The sequence below is a fragment of the Coregonus lavaretus genome, assembly GCF_964263955.1.
Source record: "Coregonus lavaretus genome assembly, chromosome: 30".
NCBI lineage: Eukaryota > Metazoa > Chordata > Actinopteri > Salmoniformes > Salmonidae > Coregonus > Coregonus lavaretus.
The window spans coordinates 23,999,254-24,013,953 of NC_140017.1; the positions used below are offsets into that span (position 1 = coordinate 23,999,254).

The 14,700-nt window shown below is 43.1% G+C and overlaps 1 protein-coding gene across 1 annotated transcript in view; it reads left to right on the plus strand.

The window, feature by feature from the left end:
• The window catches only part of LOC311106079 (TNF receptor-associated factor 4-like), a 45,349-nt gene that overhangs the window by 660 nt on the left and 29,989 nt on the right, over positions 1-14,700 (plus strand). The window lies entirely within an intron of this gene.

Here is a 14,700-nt window from a genome sequence, read left to right on the forward strand (position 1 = left end):
GGCTATTGGATTGCAAATAATGATATTATGTTGTAATGTGTTCTGTATACACATTACCTCTCTCTCTCTCTCTCTCTCTCTCTCTCTCTCTCTCTGTGTGTGTGTGTAGGCTACATTTACATTTTAGTCATTTAGCAGACATGTGTCTTGTCTATAGGTCACACTATATGAACTAATCATGAATGTCAAGTTTTGGTTGGAAAGTATAAATCTAAACATATCCTGTAGGCGTGTCCTTCCTTTGTAAGGCCTGTGCACTCACAGGTGAAGCAACAATATAGGTAAAAGGAAGTGGTGGTGGCTTAAACCCTTAAACCAGTGGTATTCAAAGTCAGAGTCGAAATGCAAAACAAAATGCAAAAAGAAAATGCCAAAAAAACAACAAATAAATAAATAAATGAATATATACAGTTATAAGTTTACATACACTTAGGTTGGAGTCATTAAAACTCGTTTTTCAACCACTCCACAAATTTCTTGTTAACAAACTATAGTTTTGGCAAGTCGGTTAGGACATCTACTTTGTGAATTTTTCCAACAATTGTTTACAGACAGATTATTTCACTTATAATTCACTGTATCACAATTCCAGTGGGTCAGAAGATTACATACACTAAGTTGACTGTGCCTTTAAACAGCTTAGAAAATTCCAGAAAATGATGTCATGGCTTTAGAAGATTCTGATAGGCTAATTGACATCATTTGAGTCAATTGGAAGTGTACCTGTGGATCTATTTCAAGGCCTACCTTCAAACTCAGTGCCTCTTTGCTTGACATCATGGGAAAATCAAAAGAAATCAGCCAAGACCTCAGAAATTTTTTTGTAGACCTCCACAAGTCTGGTTCATCCTTGGGAGCAATTTCCAAATGCCTGAAGGTACCACGTTCATCTGTACAAACAATAGTACGCAAGTATAAACACCATGGGACCACGCAGCCGTCATACCGCTCAGGAAGGAGACGCGTTCTGTCTCCTAGAGATTAACGTACTTTGGTGTGCGAAAAGTGCAAATAAATCCCAGAACAACAGCAAAGGACCTTGTGAAGATGCTGGAGGAAACCGGTACAAAAGTATCTATATCCACAGTAAAACGGGTCCTATATCGACATAACCTGAAAGGCCGCTCAGCAAGGAAGAAACCACTGCTCCAAAACCGCCATAAAAAAAGCCAGACTGCGGTTTGCAACTGCACATGGGGACAAATATCGTACTTTTTGGAGAAATGTCCTCTGGTCTGATGAAACAAAAATAGAACTGTTTGGCCATAATGACCAACGTTATGTTTGGAGGAAAAAGGGGGTGGCTTGCAAGCCGAAGAACACCATCCCAACTGTGAAGCACGGGGGTGGCAGCATCATGCTGTGGGGGTGCTTTGCTACAGGAGGGACTGGTGCACTTCACAAAATAGATGGTATCATGAGGAAGGAAAATTATGTGGATATATTGAAGCAACATCTCAAGACATCAGTCAGGAAGTTAAAGCTTGGTCGCAAATGGGTCTTCCAAATGGACAATGACCCCAAGCATACTTCCAAAGTTGTGGTAAAATGGCTTAAGGACAACAAAGTCAAGGTATTGGACTGTCCATCACAAAGCCCTGACCTCAATCCTATAGAAAATGTGTGGGCAGAACTGAAAAAGTGTGTGCGAGCAAGGAGGACTACAAACCTGACTCAGTTACACCAGCTCTGTCAGGAGGAATGGGCCAAAATTCACACAACTTATTGTGGGAAGCTTGTGGAAGGCTACCTGAAATGTTTGACCCAAGTTAAACAATTTAAAGGCAATGCTACCAAATACTAATTGAGTGTATGTAAACTTCTGACCCACTGGGAATGTGATGAAATAAATAAAAGCTTAAATAAATAATTCTCTACTATTATTCTGACATTTCACATTCTTAGAATAAAGTGGTGATCCTAACGGATTTAAGACAGGGAATTTTTACTAGGATTAAATGTCAGGAATTGTGAAAAACTGAGTTTAAGGTGTATTTAGTGGTTAAGAGCGTTGTGCCAGTAACCGAAAGGTCGCTGGTTCTAATCCCCGAGCCGACTAGGTGAAAAATCTGTCAACGTGCCCTTGAGCAAGGCACTTAACCCTAATTGCTCCTGTAAGTCGCTCTGGATAAGAGCATCTGCTAAATGACTAAAATGTAAATGTAAAATTACGACTTCAACTGTATATATACACAGTACCAGTCAAAAGTTTGGACACCTACTCATTCAAGGGTCTTTGTTTATTTTTACTGTTTACATTGTAGAATAATAGTGAAGACATCAAAAATAAACAAAAACCCTTGAATGAGTAGGTGTGTCCAAACTTTTGACTGGTAATCTATATATATATATATTACTACTGTTCAAAAGTTTGGGGTCACTTAGAAATGTCCTTGTTTTCCATGAAAACATACATGAAATGAGTTTGAATAGGAAATATAGCAAAATTAATAGGAAATGTAGCCATTGACAAAGTTAGAAATAATGATTTTTAATATAAATAATAATTGTGTCCTTCAAACTTTGCTTTCGTCAAAGAATCCTCCATTTGCAGCAAATTCAGCCTTGCAGACCTTTGGCATTCTAGTTGTCAATTTGTTGAGGTCATCTGAAGAGATTTCACCCCATGCTTCCTGAAGCACCTCCCATAAGTTGGATTGTCTTGATGGGCACATCTTACGTACCATACGGTCAAGCTTCTCCCACAACAGCTCAATAGGGATGAGATCCGGTGACTGTGCTGGCCATTCCATTATAGACAGAATACCAGCTGACTGCTTCTTCCCTAAATAGTTATTGCATAGTTTGGAGCTGTGCTTTGGGTCATTGTCCTGTGGTAGGAGGAAATTGGCTCCAGTCAAGTGCCGTCCACAGGGTATGGCATGGCGTTGCAAAATGGAGTGATAGCCTTCCTTCTTCAAGATCCCTTTTACCCTGTACAAATCCCCCACTTTACCACCACCAAAGCACCCCCAGACCATCACATTTCCTCCACCATGCTTGACAGTTGGCATCAAGCACTCCTCCAGCATCTTTTCATTTGGTCTGCGTCTCACAAATGTTATTCTTTGTGATCCGAACACCTCAAACTTCGATTTGTCTGTCCATAACACTTTTTTCCAAACTTCCTCTGTCCAGTGTTTGTGTTCTTTTGCCCATCTTAATCTTTTCTTTTTATTGGCCAGTCTGAGATATGGCTTTTTCTTTGCAACTCTGCCTAGAAGGTCAGCATCCCAGAGTCGCCGCTTCGCTGTTGATGTTGAGACTGGTGTTTTGCGGGTACTATTTAATGAAGCTGCCAGTTGAGGACCTGTGAGGCGTCTGTTTCTCAAACTAGACACTCTAATGTATTTGTCCTCTTGCTCAGTTGTGCACCAGGGCCTCCCACTCCTCTTTCTATTCTGGTTAGAGCCAGTTTGCGCTGTTCTGTGAAGGGAGTAGTACACAGCGTTGTAGGAGGTCTTCAGTTTCTTGGCAATTTCTCGCATGGAATAGCCTTCATTTCTCAGACCAAGAATAGACTGACGAGTTTCAGAAGAAAGTTATTTGTTTCTGGCCATTTTGAGCCTGTAATCGAACCAACAATTGCTGATGCTCCAGATACTCAACTAGTCTCAAGAAGGCCAGTGTTATTGCTTCTTTAATCAGCACAACAGTTTTCAGCTGTGCTGATATAATTGCAAAAGGGTTTTCTAATGATCAATTAGCCTTTTAAAATGATCAACTTGGATTAGCAAACACAACGTGTCATTGGTACACAGGACTGATGGTTGCTGATAATGGGCCTCTGTACGCCTATGTAGATATTCCATAAAAAAATCAGCCGTTTCCAGCTACAATAGCCATTTGCAACATTAACAATGTCTACACTGTATTTCTGATCAATTTGATGTTATTTTAATGGGCAAAAAAATAGCTTTTCTTTCGAAAACAAGGACATTTCTAAGTGACCCCAAACTTTTGAACGGTAGTGTATATTTTAACAAAAAATTATGAGGACAGATTATTCAATGGGACAACATACAAAAGTTTTTGAGAAAGATAATTGGAAAAATAAAATGTTATTGAGTAAATCTATTCATTAGTTCCTTTTCATTTTGATAAGAGATACAAATGTAATGAATTGAAGGTTATTTGTTGATGTAAAAATCGAAATGTACCAATTTTTAAGGTTGTCACTATATTTGGGGTGGGGTGAGGTCACAAGAAATTATTGCGAATAAAATGGGGTATAAATGCGGAAAGAAATGGGGTCCCCACTGAAAAAGTTTGAATACCACTGCCTTAAACCATAAGGTATTTCACCTCCCCATACTATGGAATTGAAAATGTTAATAACATATTTCAACATTCACTCCTTGGAAAGTTTCACTCATGTCATTGATCCAAATATGATTTGTATATTTCTGAATCTGATATCATCCGGGTAGATATGTGTGGTATATTATGATACAGTATGATGACACAACAGCCGTTGGGGGTGTTTTTTATACATGCAAATCTCTCATGAAGTCAGTTTAGTTATTTTCCATAACTGAATTCAAGTTGGCCCAACTGGCAGAAGTCTGGGAGCCACCAATGAAAACTCAAGCTCCAAAAGGCCATTAAACAGAAGAGAAAACAATTGCTTGTGTGTATCATAATTTGGCCCAATGCAATTGTAATATTATGCATATAGTTTTCAGATAATAAAAACAGTCAAAGATTCAATGCTGTGATGAGGGTGAAATGTTTCAGTGGTTGTTGGTTTTGCAGATTTTGCTGCCATTCTAGCAGTAGTCGCCTACCATGTTATCTAATGTTAAGAACTCAGGATCAGGGACAGCCAGAGAGTGGGGAGAGGCACTTTTAAGGTTGTCTGTTGTGTGAACCTGCATGGAAATATGTCTGTGTGTAATTGTCCACGTGTGTATGCATGTTAATGTGTGTGTGTTTTCACCCGGGCAGGCAGAGAGGATCCTGGCCTATCTTCCCATCCTGTATGTCTGTCTTTTTGCCCTGAGGCTGTGGCTGTGTGCCTGCCTGACTGCGTTTTGGGTCAGGGGGAGGGTGCAGGGTGGTAGAGGTGCTCGGGTCGGGGCAGTCAGCAATGGCGCTGCCTTGGATGAGGGGGGATTAGACAGATTCCTTTATTGGAATCAGGGCACCAGTGTGCTGAGAGATTGGCAGACCATTCACTCGGAAGTCATCAAATCCGAATCACTTTATAATCATTTTATTTGTCACATGCTTCGTAAACAACCAGTGAAATGCTTACTTACAGGCCCTTCCCAACAATGCAGAGAGAAAAATAGAGAAATAATAACACGAGGAATAAATACACGATGGGCCATGTCTGAGCCCGAGAGAGGTTGCATCCCAAATGGCACCCTATCCCCTATATAGTGCACTACTTCTGACCAGGGTCCATATGGCTCTGGTCATAAGTAGTGCACTACAGTATATAGTGGATAGGGTGCCGTTTGGGACACAGTCTCGGTCACATAGTGTGAATTTTGGCAGCTATTTTAGATTTAGTTTTGAGCCACTTGAGTTCCTCATACCCCTTCACCCCTACCACATTCCTCCACCCCCATTGAAAGATGGCTGAAATACTTGGGAGTCCTACTTTATGTATATTTAATTGGATTTAAATTAAACCCTCTTCTAGTTGTTTATTGCTTCAGAAAGTATGCAGGAAGCAGAGGTGGGTCTACCTGAACTTTGTACTACGTCATCTTGGAACACAGCTTCTGTGTTATTGTTTGAGTAGACAATGACTGGACATATTTCAGTTATGGCAGGTATGGTTCCCCTTTATGTTGTTGCATTTCACTTCGTTGCCAGAGACAACCAGAAGTGGGATCTTTTTTTCACAGTATAGGTCTTATCTATTTCTCCACATATATTTAGACTATCTAGGGTTATGTCCTAAATAGCACCCTGTTCTCTGCATAGTGGAATACTATGCCCCAATGCATAGTGCCAACTGTAACATTTGGTGGAGGAGGAATAATAGTCTGGGGCTGTTGTGGCAGCAGTTTGGGGAAGGCCCTTTCCTGTTTCAGCATCACAATGCCCCCATGCACAAAGTGAGGTCCATACAGAAATGGTTTGTCGAGATCGGTGTGGACGATTTTGACTGGCCTGCACAGAGCCCTGACCTCAACCCCATCGAACACCTTTGTGATGAATTGGAACGCCGACTGCAAGCCAGGCCTAATCGCCCAACATTAGTGCCTGAGCTCACTAATGCTCTTGTGGCTGAATGAAAGCAAGTCCCCACAGCAATGTTCCAATATCTAGTGGAAAGCCTTCCCAGAGGAGTGGAAGCTGTTAAAGCAGCAAAGGGGGGACCAACTCCATATTAATGCCCATGATTTTGGAATGAGTTGTTTGACGAGCAGGTGTCCACATACTTTTGGTCATGTAGTGTACAGTGCCTTCAGAAAGTACCCCATAATGTCAAAGTGGAATTATGTTTAGGAACATTTTTACAAATTAATTAAAAATGAAAAGCTGAAATGTCACATAATAAGTTGCATGGACTCACTCTGTGTGCAATAATAGTGTTTAACATGGTTTTTTAATGACTACCTCAACTCTGTACCCCACACATACAATTATCTGTAAAGTCCCTCAGTCGAGCAGTGAATTTCAAACACAGATTCAACCACAAAGACCAGGGAGGTTTTCCAATGCCTCGCAAAGAAGGGCACCTATTGGTAGATGTGTTTAAAAAAAATAAAAAATAAAAAATAAAAAAAGCAGACATTGAATATCCCTATGAGCATGGTGAGGTTATTAGTTACTTTGGATGGTGTATCAATACACCCAGTCACTACAAAGATACAGGCATTCTTCCTAACTCAGTTGCTGGAGAGGAAGGAAACCGCTCAGGGATTTCACCATGAGGCCAATGGTGACTTTAAAACAGTTACGGAGTTTAATGGCTGTGATAGGAGAAAACTGAGGATGGATCATCAACATTGTAGTTACTCCACAATACTAACCTAATTGACAGAGTGGAAAGAAGGAAGCCTGTACAGAATACAAATATTTCAAAACATGCATCCTGTTTGCAACAAGGCACTAAAGTAAGACTGCAAAAAATGTGGCAAAGCAATTAACTTTTTGTCCTGAATCCAATACAACACATTACTGAGTACCACGCTCCATATTTTCAAGCATAGTGGTGGCGGCATCATGTTATGGGTGTGCTTGTAATTGATAAGGACTAGGCAAAATCCTAGATGAGAACCTGGTTCAGTCTGCTTTCAACCAGATAATGGTAGATTAATTCATCTTTCAGCAGGACAATAACCTAAAACACAAGGCCAAATGTACACTGGAGTTTCTTACTAAGAAGACAGTGAATGTTCCTGAGTGGCCTAGTTGCAGTTTTGACTTAAATCTACTTAAAGATCTATGACAAGACCTGAAAATGGCTGTATAGCAATGATCAACAACCAATTTGACAGAGATTTTAAAATTTTGAAAAGAATAATGGGCAAATGTTGCACAATCAGGTGTGGAAAGCTCTTCGAGACTTACCCAGAAAGACTCACAGCTGTAATCGCTGCCAAAGGTGCTCCTGCAAAGTATTGACTCGGGTGTAAATTAGAGATTTCTGTATTTAATTTTCAATACATTTGCAAACATTTCTAAAAACATGTTTTCACTTCGTCATTATGGGGTATTATGTGTAGATGGGTGTATTTTTATTTTTTTATCCATTTTGAATTCAGGCTGTAACACAACAAAATGTGGAATAAGTCAAGGGGTATGAATACTTTCTGAAGGCACTGTATATTAACATATTTTAATAAGATCTCTGAAGGCAAAGCTCTCCAAATATACTGTATCAAGATGACAAGCTCGTATATAGAAATAGAGAGACAGTTGAAGAGGAAGAGTGAGAGATCATTGGTGGTCAATGCCTTTTGCCCTTGGCTTTGTGTCTTCCTCAAAGGCCTGTCTGTCTGTGTTCTCTCTCCCAGTAGTGAAGAGAGAATATAAATCCTTTACTCCCTGCATCCCACTCAATGACTCTTTTTAAAACACAAAGACACACAGAATATTGATTTTTTTCAAGACAAAAAAAGACCAAGCCAGTGTTTTTGTAAAGTAGTGACGACTCGTGATCGTAACAGACAAAGAGAGCACGATTCAACAGACAGTTGCAGCTGCAGCATACTGTAAAGACGTGACAACCAGACAACGTCAGGGAGAGCAATCTGCACCTATTTTGTGGATTCGTAGAGTGACTAATGTTACTACCAGTTATATTTGGAGTTAATGGGGAATTGATTGCACTATTTGTTTAGCCCACATTTTTATGGATTTCCATTTCAATGTTGGTGACCTAGGATGCTTCCCAAATGGCACTCTATTCCCTACATAGTGCACTACTTTTGACCATAGCACTATGGGCCCTGGTCGGAAGTTGTGCATATATAGGGAATAGGGTGGCATTTGGGACGCGTACAATGTCAGTGACTTATAATGTCAGTGACATTATTGACTTGGTAAGCTTGCTAAACTGTAGCGCCAAACACAGCCAAGAGAGGGGGGCCTCTGTTTTCATAACACATTGTTTTCTCAGATAGCCTAGAAAACATCACACTGTTATTCTGAATGGTATTTTATCTTCTAAAACATTTTAGTGCCTCAGAGGTCTGTCCACAACGACGTTACTCTTCATCTGTCAGGATCCTATTGGTCCAGCTGACAGGGGGTTTAGGCTATTTGACAGCCACTTCACCACTCCATCGATATCACACAGAAATGAATCTAGTCAATTGATTAACCCAGTAAAAAGCCACACGTAGCAGAGTTCACTGAGTGTGTTTCCATTGGCTTAATTATACACTGTGCAAACCGAGTACACAGACTGTGCAATCCCTGCGTGCGCAACTAAGGGCAGTTGGGATCATTCTGGAGCAAGCACAAGTAAGCCTATACCAAAGCTCCCTGAGGTAATTTTTATACATTTTGTACACAGAGTGGATCCTCTCCCAGTGAGTCCCAGCTTTAGTGTACAGCTTGTGAAATCAGTCCAGGTTTCCAAGCCTGCTTTCACTTTGACACCGATAGCTCTACCAGCGTCTCTGGGACCCACCTGGATTCACCACTCTTTTGTAACAGGCCATAAAAACAGCTTATTACTTAAGAGCATGAATCACCAAATTGACACTTCCACTTACTCATAAGTATGAATTATATATGGCTACATCTCAGCATGTCTCTCTACTTCCTCTCTATCCAAGTTTAATCTCTCATCTTCAACTTTTCCTCATGGAATCCCTTGAAACAAGTGGCCTCCACACCCTCGCTTCAGGTTTTATGCTTTTCATATGCTATCGTACAATAACTTTTCCATTTTCTCTGACAGACCCACTGCTTTTGAACTAACACAATAATTAAATTTTTTGCTGAACCATGACTTTGTGATGAAAAGGCTTAGCTTGCCTGTCAGTCTGTCAGCGTGTTAGCATGTGATGCTAATGGGCAGTTTTTTCACCCAGGGAGAGATCGAGGGAATGGAGGAATGTTTAAATACAACAGGCCAACAGGCAGAACCCCTGGAGGTTCCCTGGCCCAGCTCTGATGTAGAGTCATGGGGTAGTAGAACGAGCACAGCCCTGAGGCTTATCACTTCTGCAATCAACTGTAAGTCACATGCATGTACCGTGTATGCTGATCGTGGTCTGCGTCCCAAATGGCACCCTATTCCCTACTTTTGACCAGGGCCGGAAGGCTCTGATCAAAAGTAGTGTACTGTATAGGAAATAGGGTGCCATTTGGGACGCAGCCCTGGTTGGCTTCAGCAAACCCCTTATCATAGGCCTGGGCAATTGGCTCAAGGCCTCATTAGCAAAGGAGAATAAACACTCAAACAGTATTAAAAAATAATAAAACATTCTCCCCATGATATAGGGTGAGAGTGGCCTTTCATGCCAAACCCATCCCATACATGGTATGATACATGGAGTCATATCTTGGGTTAGTGTGTGTGTGAGCCAAGGCAGTGTCACACTTGCGTTACTGTGTCGTCTCTGGCCTTGACAGGAGCAGTAATTGGTTTGTTCTGCCCCATAACTTCTTCCTGGATGTGTTTCCTCAACACTATGGTAGCCTACTGTAACTTCTTCCTGGATGGGCCTCCTCAACACTATGGTAGCCTACTGTAACTTCTGACTTCCTCTGCTGTCCCGAGGCGCTTACAGTCTAATTGGTGTGCCATTTGGGAATAGTGTGCCATTTGGGAAATTGCCATGGGGTTTATACATGTGGTGATTAATCATCCCCACAGGCCAAGGAAGTATGAGTTGGAGTGTTATGAGAGGGAAGATGATTCATTAAACATTGGCAGCATAGTGTCCATGAGATGTGGTGATTGTGTTGTGCTGTTTTACTGATGCAGGCTATAGGCCTACTCATCTCTTCACTCTGCTCCCTGACTTGTCAGTATGGCTTCCCAGTCTCCCACACATGTAAAAACACTGAAGTCCCTTTTGATGCAGCATCACCAGCATTATCAGTGCCTCCGCAATCTCCAACTTCCTCTCTCCTTCCCCACATCCCTCTTCTTCCTTCCATCCATTCCACTGTCTGGGAAAGCGAGTGCACAAAAAGCTTATTGTGAATGAGGAAAGAGTTTTGAGGGAAGAAGGGGATGATTGATGTGAGACAGTGGAGAGATACAGGTCTGGCTTTCGTCAGCCAAGGGAATCTGGTTGTGGTCTGAGACAGTGGAGAGAGAGAGGTCTGGCTTTCGTCAGCCAAGGGAATCTGGTTGTGGTCTGAGACAGTGGAGAGATACAGGTCTGGCTTTCGTCAGCCAAGGGAATCTGGTTGTGGTCTGAGACAGTGGAGAGATAGCGGTCTGGCTCTCGTCAGCCAAGGGAATCTGGTTGTGGTCTGAGACAGTGGAGAGATAGCGGTCTGGCTCTTGTCAGCCAAGGGAATCTGGGTGAGCGTCTTTGGTCTCCGTTAAAGCCAGATGAATTGACTTCTGTCTATTGTGTGTGCAGATTGATAGGGGAACGCAGAATAGAGGCACTTTTGGCCAGGGATTTAGCTTGTGTCTGTTAAATGACTAAATGGGGTCCAGGAGTACTGGTGCCCAGCTCTGTGTGTGAGCCAGGCCTGTTCTGTCAGCTGGGCCTTTGAAAAAGCGTGTGTTTGTTTGTGTGTTCAGCCGGACTAATAATGAATGGCTCAGTGAATGAGGATCTCCAGTTCCCAGCCCCACACACATCCTCCAGTATCTTCACAGAGACCTTCATAGACCCTCACAGGTGTCCAAAGGAATTTATTTATGTATGGCACATGGGGATGCGGAAGGGAACGGGTTTTCGATTTGTCTATTGCTGAGCACAACGTAGTTCACTGTGCTTCGTTGAAGGGGGTTAGCGGAGTGAAAGCCCCCAGGCCTCTGCTCTGGTCTACTCTGCTCTGCTCTGCTCTCTGGGTGGGTGTTGAAGACCTCTCAAAGCTGAGTAGTGCTGTTCCAGCCAGGCCAGCTGATGAACTGGGAATGATGGAGTCTAGAATCCATCTAGAAACACTGAGGCAGTAGTAGCCCATAAAAAGGAGGAGGGTTAAGTTGCTCCTAGACACTGATCAGTTTTGCATTTTCCCCCACTAATGGTTTCCGGTTAGGATTGATGGAGGGGAAGCTGATTATTAGATCAGTACATAGAGGAAACTTCACCCCAGAGCTAGGACATTGAGGCAGTTCCTGATATACAGTAAAGGGGGAGGCAGGGTGGACACATCCTGACATGGAATTATCCCAATGTAGGCTATCCCTATTGAGAGAAAGTAAACTAGTACTTCCTCACACGTGCATGGACTTTGAAGCGATCATTGTTTGAAAGTCCACTGATCTTTTAAAGTTGAACATGTCAGTTACACTTCCCCTCTACCTAAGCTAAGAGGCGTACTGCACCTGGTGAATCACAAATAGAGCTCTGCAAACATACAGTATGAATTATAGCTCTGCCCTTCAGAATGACTCCATGACCTATATGGTGCTCATTCACCCAAATCAACTGGTACAGTAGTCATTACTGTACATGAATGGACACACTGATTTGATGGCCTTGGCCTCTATACAGATATGGCTCAATAAAAAAATACTTGGTCTGCATTCCATTAGGTTTTTCAACATTAGTCTTACTCAGGTAACCTGGGGAATGCGTGAACCCTTTGTTTGTTGACCTCACTAAAACAATAAACCAACAAGGTTTTATTTTGTCAACATCTATGGAATACAATACCTGGAATGGAACTTACACCACCAGGATATTTGTATTGCCCTGATAAGAGGTTTCTGTTGTGGGTGTAACTGTAAAACAACGTCTACACTTGCAAGGTTGATGATGTGTGCTTGTGTTCATGTGTGAGTGTGCGGCTGGGCGTGAGTGTATGTGGTTGAGAGAGTATTGTATACTCACTGAACATTTGTGTGTCACTCACATGGCATGATATACTGTGCATGCTTAAACCTGAAGTCACCCATCCATTTAACTTAAGGGCACCATCTTTTCTCATTCAGCTCCTTGGCAGAACATAAGCCTTACTGTTCTCTAAGCGTTTTCACATAAGACCCCCTGTACCATTAGAGGAGTTATATGGATGTGAGCCAGGACATTGAAGGATGATGTCATTGTATGGGGTCTCATGGGAGGAAGCCGAGGGACTTTAGAGGTCCAGCTGACATCGCTGAGAGAAAGTTATCGGACTGTTTCACACAGCTGCAAAGTTGCAGAGGTCCTTTATTTTTTTATTTTTTTATTTTTTAAAGTCATTTAGCAGACGCTCTTATCCAGAGTGACTTACAGGAGCAATTAGGGTTAAGTGCCTTGCTCAAGGGCACATCGACAGATTGTTCACCTAGTCGGCTCGGGTATTAGAACCAGCGACCTTTTCGGTTACTGGCACAACGCTCTTAACCACTAAGCTACCTGCCTGCCGCCCATCCTTCACACAGACTCGCTCCACATGGACCGGACGGCCCAGTTGTTATTGTCAAACTCCCTTAGTGGGAACTAGGGGTCATTTGGTTGAATGTTCTAGCAATAGTCATTTTCTATGCCTTGATCACTGGCGTAAGGTCTTGGTGGTGCTAATTGCTGGTCTAAGCTAGGCAAATGTGAGCAAATCTATGTACTTATTCCGGTACTAAATTTCACACCTCTCAGAGGGAAAGCAGTTAAGATTCTTTGCTGGAATTTTCTCCCCCATTGAAATGTCTAGCCTCTCCAAACGCGCTGACCACATTCCGGCAACAATGCCCCAATGCTCCTGTTCTCTATATGTCAACTCTTTATCAACATTGTTGGTCAATGTGCAAACAAAGTGTGCGGACGAAGCATCCCTAGAGCAGGTTCGGGACTTGCTGAGACTATAGGAGGTCTTATTCAAAGGGCTCAGAGTCTGGCAGCTCTTCAGGCCAAACAAAGGCGGTAGGCATTCCAGTTATGCAGTGGAGCACCTTGCCCCTCACACAGAGAGCATGCTGGGGCCAAGCTGCCAGAGTCCCAGCCCTGTCGCTGGAGCCTGGCCAGTTGGCAGCCCTCCCCCAGCATGGCCAGTGCCTACATGTGCATGGGTATGTGTGTAATGTGAAAGGGCTAAGGTAAGGTGTTTATTGTGAAACATACTGGCCCTCGTCTCAGACTATGCCATAGCCGCTGTCTGTCACACAGCATAGTGTAATCTGCTGGAGCCTCTTCAGACCAGACAGAGCAGACCAAACGCAGGATGTGTTAGTCTACACAACAGCAAATCCAGAGAGCGCCAACTTCTCTGGGCCAGTAGTTTTTACGATTTGTACCATTTTAATTGAGATCAGGATTAATGGACAATGTAGAACGGAGAGAGTCTGGGTTAAGGATTGTGGGAACTGGGAAGCGATGAGGGCTGTTAGGAGGTGGATGGATAGGCAGATTACCCTAATGACCAATTCAAGGTTACACAGCGGACATGGGAGGGTCTGCTCGGCTATTAGAAGCGTGTCTGTGAGGGATTGTTTATGTTGTGAGAGGCTCATTAGCAGTAGGCAGGCAGGCAGCTGACTGACTGACTGACTGACTGACTGACTGACTGACGACTGGGTCTGGTTGCCGAGTGGACGCCCAGGCATGTGCGGAATCTGTGTCTGGGCTCTGAAAGGAGAGCAGCTGGCCGGGGGACAGGAAAGTGGGGAAGGTGGCGGCCCTGTCCTGCGAGGCACCTGTCTCAGTGAAAGGCTCCACTATGGAGCAGAACAGGTGTTGGCAGAGCAGTTAAGCTCTTCACTAAAAGCATACACACACATCCTGAATTATAGTCATTTATTCAGGAGAGGCCCCTTCAATGTTAAGGTCATTGCCATTCAACCCTTCCGTCCTGCCCCCTCCCCCTGGCCAGTGAAAGGGCCGTTGTGATGATGGCTTCCTTCCTTCTGCCCTACCTCTGCTGTCCCTTAACATCAGCTAGCTGTACTTACTGTGTTGGTCAACTAACTAAAAGCTAAATGACCACCACCACCACTCTCTGTCTGTGTGGCGTCCTCCCTTCTCTCTCACAGCTCATTTCAGATATGTCAACACAGCACAATGCACAGCCTCCTCCCAACCTCCCTTCTCCTCCCCCTGCACAGACGGGCTATTGATCCTATGAAAGAGCCGAGCGGAGGAAGTAACTAGCTCACGTGCGCGGCCAGATGCA